The sequence below is a fragment of the Rhinatrema bivittatum genome, chromosome 4, assembly GCF_901001135.1.
Source record: "Rhinatrema bivittatum chromosome 4, aRhiBiv1.1, whole genome shotgun sequence".
Lineage (NCBI taxonomy): Eukaryota > Metazoa > Chordata > Amphibia > Gymnophiona > Rhinatrematidae > Rhinatrema > Rhinatrema bivittatum.
The window spans coordinates 2109366-2123864 of NC_042618.1; the positions used below are offsets into that span (position 1 = coordinate 2109366).

Genomic DNA, 14499 nt, shown 5'->3' on the forward strand with positions numbered 1-14499 from the left:
GTTAGGACTAACATCCTGCTGTCCTGTGAGAACACCTGTTACAGGTAAGCAACTCTGCTTTCTCACAGGACAGCAGGATGTTAGTCCTCACACATGGGTGAATAGTGAGCTGAGGATGCCCAAGCAATGCACCAAATGCACCCAAAGACATGCAACAGGCACAACAGGGGTGGATTTGGGTAGGAGGTGGGATATGTAATCTGTAAGCATCTGTATTTATTATAAGAATTTGTATTTACTATTTATTTTTATTATTTAGCTATTAACATTGTTCTGTTACCACTTGGTACTATTTCTCTCCTTTACCTCAAACTCTAAGTTCCTACTAAGTTAGCCATGTTATTTATACCCAATCGTTGGATGTAATTGTTTGTTTAATTGTTCAATCTGTTTGATGTAATTTTCTGATCCTTGTTCTGTGTAAACCGAAGTGGTATGCACTAGTGCATGAACTCCGGTATATAAAAGCCTTTAAATAAATAAATAAATAAATATGATAGAGGTCTTCCACAAGTGGATGTGAATCGGTTATTTACACTTTCGAATAATAGAAGGACTAGGGGGCATTCCATGAAGTTATCAAGTAACATTTAAGACTAATCGGAGAAAGTTCTTTTTCACTCAACGCACAATAAAGCTCTGGAATTTGTTGCCAGAGGATGTGGTTAGTGCAGTTAGTATAGCTGGGTTCAAAAAAGGTTTGGATAAGTTCTTGGAGGAGAAGTCCATTAACAGCTATTAATCAAGTTTACTTAGGGAATGGCCTCTGCTATTACTGGCATCAGTAGCATGGGATCGATCTTCTTAGTGTTTGGGTAATTGCCAGGTTCTTGTGGCCTGGTTTGGCCTCTGTTGGAAACAGGATGCTGGGCTTGATGGACCCTTGGTCTGACCCAGCATGGCAATTTCTTATGTTCTTATCCTGAAACCCTTAACGGGTCGCTGGTAGGATGTTGGAAAGTTAAACTGAAAATAAGTTGCGAAGAACCGACTGGCCAAAGATGGAATCTTGCCTGCCAGCCTTATCTAAGCAATAATGTGCTGCAAAGATATGGAGAGAGCTCCAGGTAGCAGCTTTGCAGATGTCAGTGAGCGGCACCAACGGAGGTGTGCCACTAAGATTGCCATGGCCCTGATAGTGCGCGCTTTGACACGGTCTTGTAGCGGAATGCCTGCTTGCTGGTAGCAAAAAGAGATATAGTCCGCCAATCAGGAGGACAGGGTCTGTTTTCCCACTGGATTACCCAATTTGATGCTATCGAAAAAGACAAATAATTGGCTGGACTTCCTGTGGGCAGACGTGCGCTCTAGATAGAAGGCTAGGGCACGCTTACAGTCCAAGGAATGTAGAAGCCTGTTCTCCTGGGTTTGAATGGGGCCTGGGAAAGAAAGTAGGTAAGATGATGGATTGATTAAGGTGAAATTCCAATACTACCTTTGGTAAAAATTTAGAGTGGGTGCGGAGCACTACCCTGTCATGTAGAATTTTAGTGTAAGGCAGGTAGGTGACTAAAGCCTGCAACTCACTAACTCTGCGAGCGGATGTTACAGCAAGAAGGAAAATTATTTTCCAGGTGAGATAGCGGAGATCGCAGGAGTGAAGAGGCTCAAACGGAGGTTTCATAAGCCATCCCAAAACCATGTTAAGGTCCCGAGCGGGAGCCGGAGGGCAAAGTGGAGGTTTCAGGTGGAGTAAGCCTCTCATGAAATGTGTTACTAAAGGTTGTGTCGAAATAGAGACATCTCCCACACCGTTGTGGAAAGCGGCTACCGCACTGACATGCACCCGTATAGAGGAAGTTTTAAGGCCTGACTGACAGGTGTCAGAGATAGTCCAGAATCTTTGCAGTGGAGCACGTGAAGGGGTCTATGGACATGGATGTGCACCAGACCATAAAAACCTCTTCCACTTAGAACGATAAGACCGTATCGTGGAAGGCTTTCGTGAAGCTACCAGGACTCTGGATATGGACTCCGAAAGGTTAAGGGGTTAGAGTATTAACCTTTCAACGTCCAGTCCATCAGGGACAGGGCCTGGAGGTTGGGGTGGCGCAGGCACCCATCGTTCTGAGTTATCAGAAGCGGGTCCTCCCCCAGAGGGATGTGCAGGCATACTGATAGGTCCTGGAGGATTGGAAACCAGACCTGGCGTGGCCAATGAGGGGCTATCAGAATCATTAAGCCCTTGTCCTGCAACTTCACGAGAGTCTTTGATATGAGTGGAAGTGGAGGGTACGCATAGAGGAGACCACTGGACCACGAGAGGGCACAAGCGTCCCTCGGCTGTGAGTGGAGGCTGTGAGTGAGTGAGCAGAAGTTCTGAATTTTGCGGTTGTGGATGGATGCAAAGAGGTCTATGTGTGGATAATCCCAACGTTGGAATATTGTGTCCGCTACCGTGGGGTTGAGAGACCATTCATGCGGATGGAAGGTTCGACAACTTGTCCGCTAGAACATTGTCCACGCCCGACAAGTAGGTCTCTCTGAGGTACATCGAGTGGAAAAGAGCCCATGCCCATATCTGTGCAGCTTCCTGACACAGAAGGTAGGAGCCTGTTCCCCCCTGCTGGTTGATGTACCACATCACCACCTGATTGTCGGTCTGAATCAGGATGGCCTTGTTTGAGAGGCAATTCTGAAAAACCCTGAGGGCATATCTGATCGCCCAAAGTTTCAGGAAATTTATTTGATGTTTGGATTCCTCTGGAGACCAGATTCCCTGAGTCTGCAGGTCGTCGACATGAGCACGCCACCCTAGGTTGGAGGCGTCTGTCGTCAAGGTAATTGAGGTTCTGGAGCCTGAAAAGGAAGGCCTTGAAGGAGATTGGAGTGTTGCATCCAACAGGTCAGTGACAGGGCGGAGCTGCTTGGTAACGTGGACAATGCATGATAAGCCTGAGCCCACTGGAATTTTAGGATCCACTGCATCACTCATGGCGAGGCGGGCCATAGGAGTGACATGTACCGAGGATGCTATGTGACCCAGCAAAATGAGGAAATGACAAGCTGTTGAGTAATCCCGAGCGTGGAGGGACTGCGCCAGGGACGTGAGAGTACAAGCTCGATCCTGAGGGAGGAAGGCTTTTGCCTGTATGGTATCCAGGTCGGCAGCTATGAAGGACAGGGTTTGGACAGGCATAGTTGACCAGAAACCCAAGGGTCAGCAGTGTATTGAGAGTTAGACATAAGGAGACTAGTGTGTCCCTTTGAGTTGGGGCCCTTATCCACCAATTGTTGAGATAAGGGTAGACATGGACACCTTGACCCCTGAGGTAGGCTGCAACTACTACGAGGCACTTGGTAAAGACCCGAGGTGCGAATGCTAAGCCGAATGGCAGTACCCGGTACAGGATGTGTCTGTGGCCAACTAGGAACCGAAGGAATTTGCGATGAGACGGAGTGATTGAGATGTGTGTGTATGCGTCTTGGCGATCCAGAGAGCAAAGCCAATCTTCTCTTTGTAGAAGAGGAAGTAGAGAGCCCAAGGTTACCATCCTGAACTTTTCCCTTCGAACATACCTGTTTAAGGCACGCAAGTCCAAAATTGGATGAATGCCCCCCCCGACGTTTTTGGAATGAGGAAATACCAGGAATAAAACCCCTGCCGGAAGAGGGGCACTGGTTCTATCGTACGGGATCTGAGGAGGGTTGAAATCTCTTCCTCTAGAAGAGGGGAATGGTCAGATGAGTCCGCCGGTACAGTCAGGAAATTGAGGTGGTAAACCTTGAGCCACTACAGTGAGTACCCATTGATCTGTAGTGATCGTGTGCCATATGTTGGTGAAATGGCACAACCGACTGCCAATGGGTACGGATGAGAGAGGAGATTGGCAAATGCCCTCCAGCGAGGAGTCAAAATCCTGCAGCTGGGCCCAGTTGAGGGGCTGGCTGGGTCTTCTTGAGGCCGGGATTGTCTGGACTGACCCTTCTGGTAAGGCCTGGAGGGACGACTCTGAGAAGCAGGAGGATATCATCTTCGTGGCTTAAAGGACGGCCGCTTAGAGTCTCTTCTGAATGTCCTCTTGGAGATAGATGAGAAATCAGAAGGCACCGACGAAAGCTGGCGTAGCGTCTCGTGGTGGTCCTTAAGCTGCGCTACGGTTTCCTGGATTTTGTCCCAAAGAAATTATCTCCAGCACAAGGCAGGTCAGCTAAGCGGTCCTGTATCTCTGGTCTTAGGTCAGAGGTCTTTAGCCAGGCCCACCTTTGTGTACTAATCCCCGCTGCGGACACCCTAGAGGCAATGTCAAAAATATCATAGGCAGCGCGGACCTCGTGCTTGCCAGCACCTAGACCCTTCTGAGCCAGGCTACTGAGTTGATCCTGAGGTTGGTCTGGCAAAGACTCAGAGAAATCTTGGATCTTCTTAAAAAGGTCCCTGTTATACTGGGTCATGTATAACTAGTAAGAAGCAATGCGAGAAATAAGCATTGAGCCATGAAACACGTCGGCCGAATCCATCCAGGAATCTGTTCCTTTCCTGGGGTTATGGAAGAATAAGACTTAGACGTGTCTTCTCCTGGGCCAACTCCACAACCACAGAATGATGGGCCAACTGTGAATTCTGAAATCCAGGGGCGGTTTACACCAGATGTGTGGCATCTGTTTTGCGGTTCACCGGTGGTACAGAGCCTGGATGCTCCCGATTCCTTTTCAGCAGGTCCAGGACGACTTCATGAACAGGTATGGACATGATCTCCTTGGGTGCATCTACAAACTGGAGCACTTCCAGCATTTTATGCCTGGAGTCCTCTTCTGTCTGAAGCTGGAATGGTATTGTCTCAGGCATTTCCTTTATAAAATTGATAATGGACAGGTCCACTGGAGGAGAAAGTCTTCTCTCCTCAGGGGGAGATGGTTCTGAAGGCAAGTCATCCGTATCTTGAGAAGAATCATTGGTCCACGGATCATAAGGTTGGTCTCCGGCTCCCATGGGATCTCCAGAGGGAAGAAATAGTGCTATTCCCGAGGGATCAGATCTAGGCACTGATGGCACTGATGGTGGCACCGACGGAACCGGTAGCATCGACGGGTGAGTCTGTGGCAGGATCCCGGATGGTCTGACCATAGGTTCCGGTCTCGTGTCTTCGTCCTCCGAGGACAAAGGAATCGGGGTGGAAGGCGTGGGACATACTGGTGTCCTCGGTTCCACCGGTGGAAGGGCACTGATCAACGCATCCAATCTGCCCAGTAGCGGTGCGAGCACCATGGGAATCGGGATGGCAACCGGAGCTGGCATCTATGCCAATGGAGGCTGGAAGCCCTGTAGCGCCTTTCCGATGTCCTCTTGGATCATCCGATCCAATTTCTCACGGAGGCCTGGGGCATGCAACCCCAGCTCCGGAGTAGGAGGCAGTGCTGGCGTAGCCAGAGGGCCCACCAGTGAAAGAGGAGTCGCGGCTCCCAGCACCAGTGAAGGTGGGGAATGCATCGGTGACCTAGTCGCAGAGGAGGATGGGGCCTTCTCTGGATGGGATTTCTTATTCAGTGGTTCAGTCGACGCCAATGCCACTTGCCTGGATCGATGGACTGAGCCTTCCGGTGACTGTGTTGACGTTTTTCACGATGTTCTCCTCGGTCCTTCTCCGGAGCCGAAGAGGAAGAAGTCGACGCCTTTGGAGTAGTTGGTGCCGGGCGGGCAGTTCCCGGTGTCCCACTGCTGGCTAGAGGTCGATGGCACTGGCTCAGACGATGTTGAAGTAGTCGAAGGAGTCTGTGGCTTTGCCTGAAAAAGAAACACCATCTTCTTTGAACGGGCCTTACGGCCCTTCAGCGTCATTTGAGTACATTTGATGCAAGTTAGGATGTCATAGTCGGACCCCAAACACAACACACAAACCCTATACGGGTCTGTGATGAATATTGTCCGAGGCACCGATGAAAACCCGACGTCATGGCTTCGACAAAAATCTAGCTGCGGTGCGGTCGATGGCCGGTAGGCCCCCCGAAGGGAAAACTCGACGGGGATAGACCATAAACAAGAGTAAAGCCTTACCATACGACCGCAAACTACGCCGGATGGGGTAGAATTTTTTTAAATTTTTGAAAGAAGTTCCGTGAAGAAAATTCCTGTCAGGAATCTCTAGAGAGCTCCTTAACCCGCGTGGCTATTGCTGTGTGGAAAAAAGAGAGACTGAAGGGGGACCCCTGCTGGATGCAGGGTTAGTGCCATGCTGGGCATGCCCAGTAGATGCCAGTCAAAATTCTAGAAACTTTGACAAAAGTTCCGTGATTGGGCTCCATCCTGATGTCACCCATGTGTGAGGACTACTATCCTGCTTGCCCTGTGAGAAAAGATTGAGGCACAGGAGGAGGGGAAGTGGGGGGGAAAATCAGGGGAGCAGAAGAAAAATCTCACAAGGAGATCAGAGTGGAGGAGATGCAAGGAGAGGAAAGGAGGGAAGGATCCACTTCCGGCTCCTCTGATTCTCTCACACCCACTGTGATCCCCTCATTCACTCCCAATTCCCCCAACCCCGACTCTGATCTGCAATGGTTCAAAGCCCCGAAAGCAGAGGAAGATGCAGCCTGAGGCACCTGTCCACAAGGAGGAGTGCAGGTAAAGTAATTGGATTCCATTGCTACCAGTGTCTTCTCCTCCTGAAGAGACCCGACCCCCAGTCTCCCTCAGCGATTTAGCTGGGACCAGCTAATTCCGCAGCAAGGGCAGACTTTGCCACCCTCGCAGCAGCATCACAGGAAACCGGGGGGACCCCCGACAGTGTTGGCTCTTTAATAACCACCCCCAGCTTTTTAACAAGTGGCAGAGATGTGTCTCCAGAGGAACATTTTAAAAGAAACATTAAGAGGTGCTTGTGTGCCTCTCCCATTGTGATGTCTACAAGACTATAGAAACACTACCCGCATTTTCCAGAGTTTCTCTCAGAAATTTTTGCTTATCATAAGAACTGCCATGCTGGTTCGGGGCAATGGCCCATTGAGCCCAGCATCCTGTCTCCAACAGTGGCTAGTCCAGGTCACCTAGAAGTTAACTCAAAAAAGTCTGAGACAATTTGGTTCAGTAGAAAAACAGATGATTTACTATTACTTAATACTTCTATAGCGCTACTTGACATACATGGTGCTGTAGAAGTTTATCCTTTTGTTCTAGATGATGAATTAATTTGCCTAAGATAAGCGAGTTTGATTTGAACCCTGGCTTCCCTGGTTCAGTGTCCATTACTCTAAACACTAGGCTGCTCCCATTAGTAGCCACAGTATCAGATATGAAACTGAACAAGCTGCCAGTGTTAAGCCAGATGGCTAGTTTGACAAAGCTGGATTTTATTTTTAACAAGTAATGAGGAGATTGAAAGCTTTATTATAATTTAAAAAAAATATATATCTGAATTTATGACCCTAACTCATGCTCCTGTTTTATCTTGGATTGATTACTACAACATACTGTCTCAGCACATCATACATAAAATATTAAGGAGACTCCAACACCTTCAAAATATGGCAGCTAGTATTATTTTGGGGGTTTCTAAGTTTAAACATGACTCCACTTTTGCAGGTGCTGCATTAGCTGCCAGTAAAATGTAGAATGATATTCATAGCAACCTGGTAATGACAGCAGAGATAGACCACATAATCCATCCATCTGCCCAGTAACCTTATCATAGCATCTGCCGCCCCGTGCAGTTATTCCCCAAGCCTTATGAAAAGGGTACCCATGGGCCAGTATGGAGAAAAATCCCATACAACCAAAACCAAGCAACTGTCAAACCCATAAAAAATTACTGCTAGCAACATTTTTGTTGGGTGAGGAGCCTTCTTGAAAATTCAGACAATGCTGCTTGACGTGTTTTGCTTTTGTTCTGGCCGTAGAAGCAGTCCTGTGCTTTTTCCCTTATGTCTGGGTATCAGCAGGGGCGGATTGTGGGAAAATAGTGGCCCAGGGGATTTTTCTCCATACTGGCCCATGGGTACCCAATTACACATACAATTTGGTGAGTCATTAAATACAGAATAAAGGGACCATAAAATACACAGAAATGCACAGACAAACTGAACTGGAAATCACAACAAGTTAGACTGTATGTAATGCAGCAATGGAAAAACAGAAAATACCATCATTCCTCATAAAACATCAAACAAAATCAAGAACTATAAGACATCACAATAGGAAAATCATACTAAAAATATATATTTCAAAACTGCTGATGAATAGAACCTCCAGTAATTTAACTCAGGGAAATTTTCAAAAATTTGTATACAACACCAATAAAATATTTCAAAAAGAGCGGACATCAAATAATATTCAATAATTAAAACTAATAAGGATTTTAAAAAGCCCCTGCTGTCCCCTTCTATGGGAGCTCTTGATTTCCAGTCACCCTGATATTGTCGAGGATTAGGAGGTTATCCTCTCTCTCTCACACATACACTGTCACATACATACACATTCATGCTCTTATATCCACCATAACTTCTCGCTCTCACTGACACACTCTCAGGCTCTAAGACACTCTCTCCCCCCTCCACATACAAACTCTTACTCTCTTGGATTTTCTCATTCACACTCATGCTCTTATACTCACTGGCTCCCTCACGTACACAGAAACACACACCCAGGCAAACTCCCAGTCATTCTCACACACACACACTGACAGGCAGGCACCCATTCATTTTCACACCACTCCCTTCCCATCCCCCAGGCATGCACACATTCATTCTCACACACACAGACCCCCAGACATGCACCCATGCATTCACACACATACACCCCCAGGCAGAGTCCCATTCATACACATGCACACACTAAAGGCAGACCCCCCTCTCTTTTGCCAGCAGCCTCGGAGCCTCTCTCATTCCTCTGCTGCCACTGTCACTGATGCCGCGTGGCTATTGGGGAGGCGCTGATTGCTGCTACTGACACTGAAGCCCATTCTGCTGCCTCCTCTGTGCAGGCCCCGTGGGCTTCCACTTCCTCCATGCTGATCTCGTACATTGTGAGATCCGTAGAGAAAGTGCTACTCTTGCACATTACCAAAGATTACATGGACCAATCAGTAAAAAGTAATTTTTTCTTTTACCTTTTCTGTCTGATCTTAGTTTTCTAATCGGTTGGTCACAGGCTTTTTTTTTCCACCTTCCCTTTCTTATTTTTTTTGCCAATTCCTTTTATATTGTCTTTTTTTCTGTTTCTTTTCTCTCCATCTTCTTCCTTCACACACACACACAATCCCTCAACTCATCTCATACACGCACACATACACACTCTACAGACCCTCAACCTCTCTCTCGGCCCTGGGATTCATGGCGGCCCGTAAGCGCTGTTCCTCTTCTGCAAGCGCTGATGCTCCTCCTCCTTCCTGCCCGCGCGGCTCCGGCAACGTTTACTTCCGGGGCCGCACAGGCAGGGAGGAGGAGGAGGAGCCTCAGCGCGTTTAAACGCGATCTTTTTCTTCGGGCCGTAGTGACGTGAGCCTCACCATGGCCCTGCCGATCTGCCTGTCGCAGCGCTGCATGAGCCTCCCTGCGCCTGGGGGCATTGGCTCCCCTCGGGATACCACTGCTCGCGGCGGCCCAGGCCTAGTGCTTCCACTGGCCCTGCCGGCAGGTTTCTCTTCGGGCCGCAGTGCCAGCAGACCCTCTTCTGGTCTGCTGGCACTGCGGCAGACCAAGTTTAAAAAAAAAAAAAAAAAAAAAAAAAAATCACGTGATAAAAGCGACCGGCCCACCGGGGGAAGCCCGATCCCCCGATAGGCCAATCCGCCCCTGGGTATCAGTACCCTGCACTGATAAAGTCAGGGCCCGAGTTGGCTGCTGTCTGAATCGAATTCTCTTTTTTCACCCTGCCCTCAAAGCTAAGAGCAATGGTGCAGTTGCATCAAAAGCAGCAAGGCTTGTGGTTAGGGGTAGTAATCCCCATGCCTTCAGTTAAGGGTAGCAACTGCCACTCCGTGAGGGTTACTCTCCTCCCATGCATCCTTTTCTTCATTCTCTAGCCCAGCGGTTATCAACCAGAGTCGCCACACTCGTGGGGGTAGCTGCTTATTACGGCGGTTATACCCTAAACCAATTAAGCCTGATACATCACTTTGAAAGCATATACAGCACTGCTCTCTGCTTCAACGGTAGGGGGAAGTGAGGAAATCAGGATTTACATTCAGACATCATCCAACAAGGCATGGATCTGTGCAGTCTGGGTGAACAAGCATCGGGGTAACTTGCTTGATGTGGCAGTTACAACCCTTAAACATAAGCCTTGTGCTCACCTTTGATGCAACTCCAACATTACTCTCTGCATCAATGACAGGAGATGGCAGGAAATTTGAATCAAACAGTTACCAACAAGAGCCCTGAAGTTGGTGGTTGGTGAAACAGATAAGAATGGGAAAATAAGTGTGGGAACTTGCCTGGCAGACTGGATGGGCCGATTGGTCTTTTTCTGCCGTCATTTCTATGTTTCTGTGTTTCCCAGTCTCCATTGGCCCAGCTGCTGCCCTGCCCCAGCAAAATGGAAACTCTTCTTCTGCCCAAGTTTAGAAAAATGATAGCCTGGGCGCATCGCAGGACAGCTGGAGTCAGCAGCACCAAAATGGTCTCTTCTTCCCGCCTGTGGCCGAGAAGAGGAAGTGGAGTGCAATGGCCACACAAGCAGGAAGAAGAGACCATGCTAGGTAAAGTGCATGCAGCATTGGTCCGAAAAATAGTAGCGTGGCCCGCAGCAAAAAAAAAAAAAAGAGGAGCATCATCAGCCCCCACAGCCGATGGGATTCCTTTCTCGAGGCTGCGAGGGCTGGAAGAGGAGAAGGCTGTTTGGTGGGGGGAGAGTGAGAGCGAGTGAGTGCGAGCGAGCGAGTGCGAGCGAGTGCGAGCGTGTGATTGAGAGCCTGCAAAGTGTGAGAGAGATAGAGAGAGCATGTGTTTGCACGATTAAGAGCCTGTGTGTATAAGAGAAAGAGCATGGGTGTAACCGAGATTGAGAGCCTATGTAAGTGAGAGAGAGCATGTGTATGTGCTTGAGAGCTTGTGTGTGATAGAGGAGAAAGCTGCAAGCAAACCCCCTCCTCCTAATTCACAACAATCTCAGGGCACCTGGATATCAAACGTTCCCAGGTATGCAGAGCAAAGCATTTTTTTATCCTTATTTTTAATTATTGGGTATGTGTGCCTGCCGTTTTGTAATATTTTATTGGTGTCTGGAAATTTTTTGTTTTTAATTATTGGATATTTCATTCATCAGCTGTTTTGAAATCTGTTCTTTTTGTTAGTATGGTTTTACTGCTATTAGTTTCACACAGTACTACATTCAAGGAATATAAAATAGTGTAGAAAAAATGCTCAGTGGATTTTTCTCTCATAAGTATTTTATTTGAACTACATTTTATAAATTAGATGACATTTCTATCCCTTACATGATTTGAGCACGGATATATACCTAGTTATATTGTAGAAAACGTTTTGGATTAAGTTGTTCGGAACCAGTTTCAGTTACTGTTAAATGCTTTAGATGTAACAAGTTGTTGTAAATGTAAACCGGAGTGAAGGCGATTTTTGCTATACCTCGGTATATAAAAACTGCTAAATAAATAAATAATCCATATTTTATGCCTTTTACTGTTTTAGTCTGCTTCTATTGTTTCTAATGGATATTTTTGTCTTATCCATTTGTATTTTAAAGGTACATTGCTAGGCCTTAACTACAATTAAACAAAATTATTTACAACAGTGTTATTTTATGAATTTTTCTTATATTATTTACTACAGTGTTTACTTTATGAATTTTTAGGCCTTATTTTTTATGTTCATATTTAATTATTTGTAACAGTTCTTATTTTATGTATAAGAGTGTTATGACTGCATTTGTGATTGTATTATTGATTGTTCTTATTTTTTTTTATTGTATTATGAACTGTTACGATGGCTTGTCTTAGTGATGATATATAAAACCTAATAAATAAATATTTCTTGATTTGTTTTATGAGAACTGGTGATGTTTCTCTTTTTTCTTTGTTGCACTGCATACAGTCTCTCTGGCTTGTTGCGGTTTCCAGTTCAGTTTTTGTCTGCATGTTTCTAGTTATGCTTTATGGTCTCTTTATTCTCTGTTAGGTGAGGGTCTGCACATGCGACTGAGGTGAGGTATTCTGCTGGTGTGTAGTTTCTAGGTAGGGCTCTAGCAGTCTGGCATGGTCCATTTTCCTAATAGGGGGGGAAGCTGGGAGCAGTAGGCAGATGAGCCTTCCAGTCCTCTTCTAATGCTTCCCACATAGATTTTAATGGAAAATTAATAAAACTAACAAAATGAATAAATGTTTTTCATATTGAAACTAATGAAACAAATATGGGTCCCAAAGAACTAAATGAATGAGCAGAAACATTTTGTTCTGCACATCCCTACAGGCTTCCTCTGCCATCTCTCACTAGAATTTAATTGCAATATACCAAGCTATGTTTCCCTTTTGATTAAAACTACTTCTCACAACATCATGACCAAATTATAAAAGGTGATCATCTCATCAGAAAGAGATCCTCCAGGGTTAGCCAGCCAGTGGCAGTGCTATATGCAACCACAGAGAAGGCCTGTGTACAATCATCAGCTCAGGTTTTACATTCTCTAAGCTACCAGAATTAGGGACGTTGCGGAAGTATCATTCATAGCTCCTGGAGAGCAAAGGAGGGAGTCCCAGCTACCATGCAATGGTGCCATCTAGTGTTTGGATTTAGGGTCTCTAAGTGCAGGGTTCTAGAGGAAACCCTGGTGCAGTATGGCCCCCAGCGGAGTACTATTACAACAATGAACTGGAGAAGGATTTTAAAATTCACAATATTTAAATTTTGAATAGAAACAAAAACAAGTTACATAATCTCCATAGATTTAAAAAAAAAAAAAAGCAATCTTCTGCTGGTCCACAAAATAGAGGAGAGCTCCAATACACCAATATTCAAAAGAGTATGATTATAAATGCAATTCAAAACATAAAAAAATATATTACAACAGGTATAAGCTTAATACATCAACAACCTGAGAGCAAGTGCACCATCTGCAGATGGGCTTTCCCAAAGACAGAGCTGAGAGAGTCTGTAAAAAATATATCTGGCCTTATAGAAACCAATTACACATTTGAAAAGATTTTAAATAGAAAGTGACTCATATTTGCAACATCTCTGATGTAAACTGAAGAAAGCACTGCCTTTTTTTTCTTTGCTGCCCTCGCAACACCTGGAAAGGCTCTGATTTTACAGTTCTAAAACTCACTACAGAAAAGCAGGAAGACATATTCTATGTGATTCCATAGCAAAAGTATTAAAGTTGAAAGAGAACCAATCCACCTCAGATTTTTCCAATAATACAAACAAATCCAAATTAAAGAAAGATAATCCAGGGGCTGAGTAACCTCCACCCAGGAACCCTTGTTTTAAATGGTGGTAAATAGATTTCTAAATATACAGCTGTGCGCAAAGGTTTAGGCATCTCTGGTCAAATTGTATGTTTCAAGATTCTCTATGTGAGCAGAAGCTGACATTTACATGGTACAAAGTCAAACTAGACAGTTTAATGTGAAATTGCTATTTGCTGATTTTAATAAATTCAAAATAAGAAAAGTAATATGACATGTGAAAAAGTGTGGAAATTCTTCCAGTTGATTCATTACTCTTTTTTAAAAAAAAGCTACGGCTAAAAGGTTGATTGATTTGTTAAGCTGGTGAAGACAATTTAAAGGTGGAAATACTCTACTCTTCTAACCTTTGAGTTTGATTGTTGTTCTGGATTACTTTCAATAACTATGGGTTCCTCTAAACAGCTGTCTGAGCACTTGAAAATGAAGATAATGGAGAAATTGCTTACCTGATAATTTCGTTTTCCTTAGTGTAGACCAGTGGTCCCCAACCCCTGTCCTGGGGGCCCCCCCAGCCAGTCGGGTTTTCAGGATACCCACAATGAATATGCATGAGAGAAAATTTGCATGCACTGCCTCCAAAACATGCAAATTTTCTCTCATGCATATTCATTGTGGGTATCCTGAAAACCCGACTGGCTGGTGGGCCCCCAGGACAGGGTTGGGGACCACTGTTGTAGACAGATAGACTCAGGACCAATGGGTATAGTGTGCTCCTGATAGCAATTGGAGACTGCGTCAGATTTCAATCTAACATCAGCACCAGTACATATCCCGGTGAAGGAAGCTCTGCTCTTCAGTATTCTCCTTGAAAAGCAATTGTGGATATATGTGTGTCTGGATAATTTGATTAACTTTGTTTAACTTGAATAACTTGATAAACATGATTAACTTGAACTGGTTGACTTGGACTATAGCTGGAGACTGCCAGTGTCCTCAACCGAGAAACGCTGACACCCGGTAACTATGAGTGTCCTAGCTGAAGGGAAGCGTGGCTTACCCGTGCTCGTCTTGCTCCCAGGAATTGTCCCCGAGGTTTTAGTGTATTGCAGCAGCCATGGGCGGGATACTGAGTCCATCTGTCTACACTAAAAAAAACGAAATTATTAGGTAAGTAATTTCTCCATTTCCTAGCGTGTAGCAGATG

General features: G+C 45.6%; 1 protein-coding gene across 1 annotated transcript in view; it reads right to left on the reverse strand.

The window, feature by feature from the left end:
- SPTLC2 (serine palmitoyltransferase long chain base subunit 2) overlaps nt 1–14499 on the reverse strand; it is a 207137-nt gene that overhangs the window by 106923 nt on the left and 85715 nt on the right. The gene's annotated exons all lie outside the window — the stretch shown is intronic.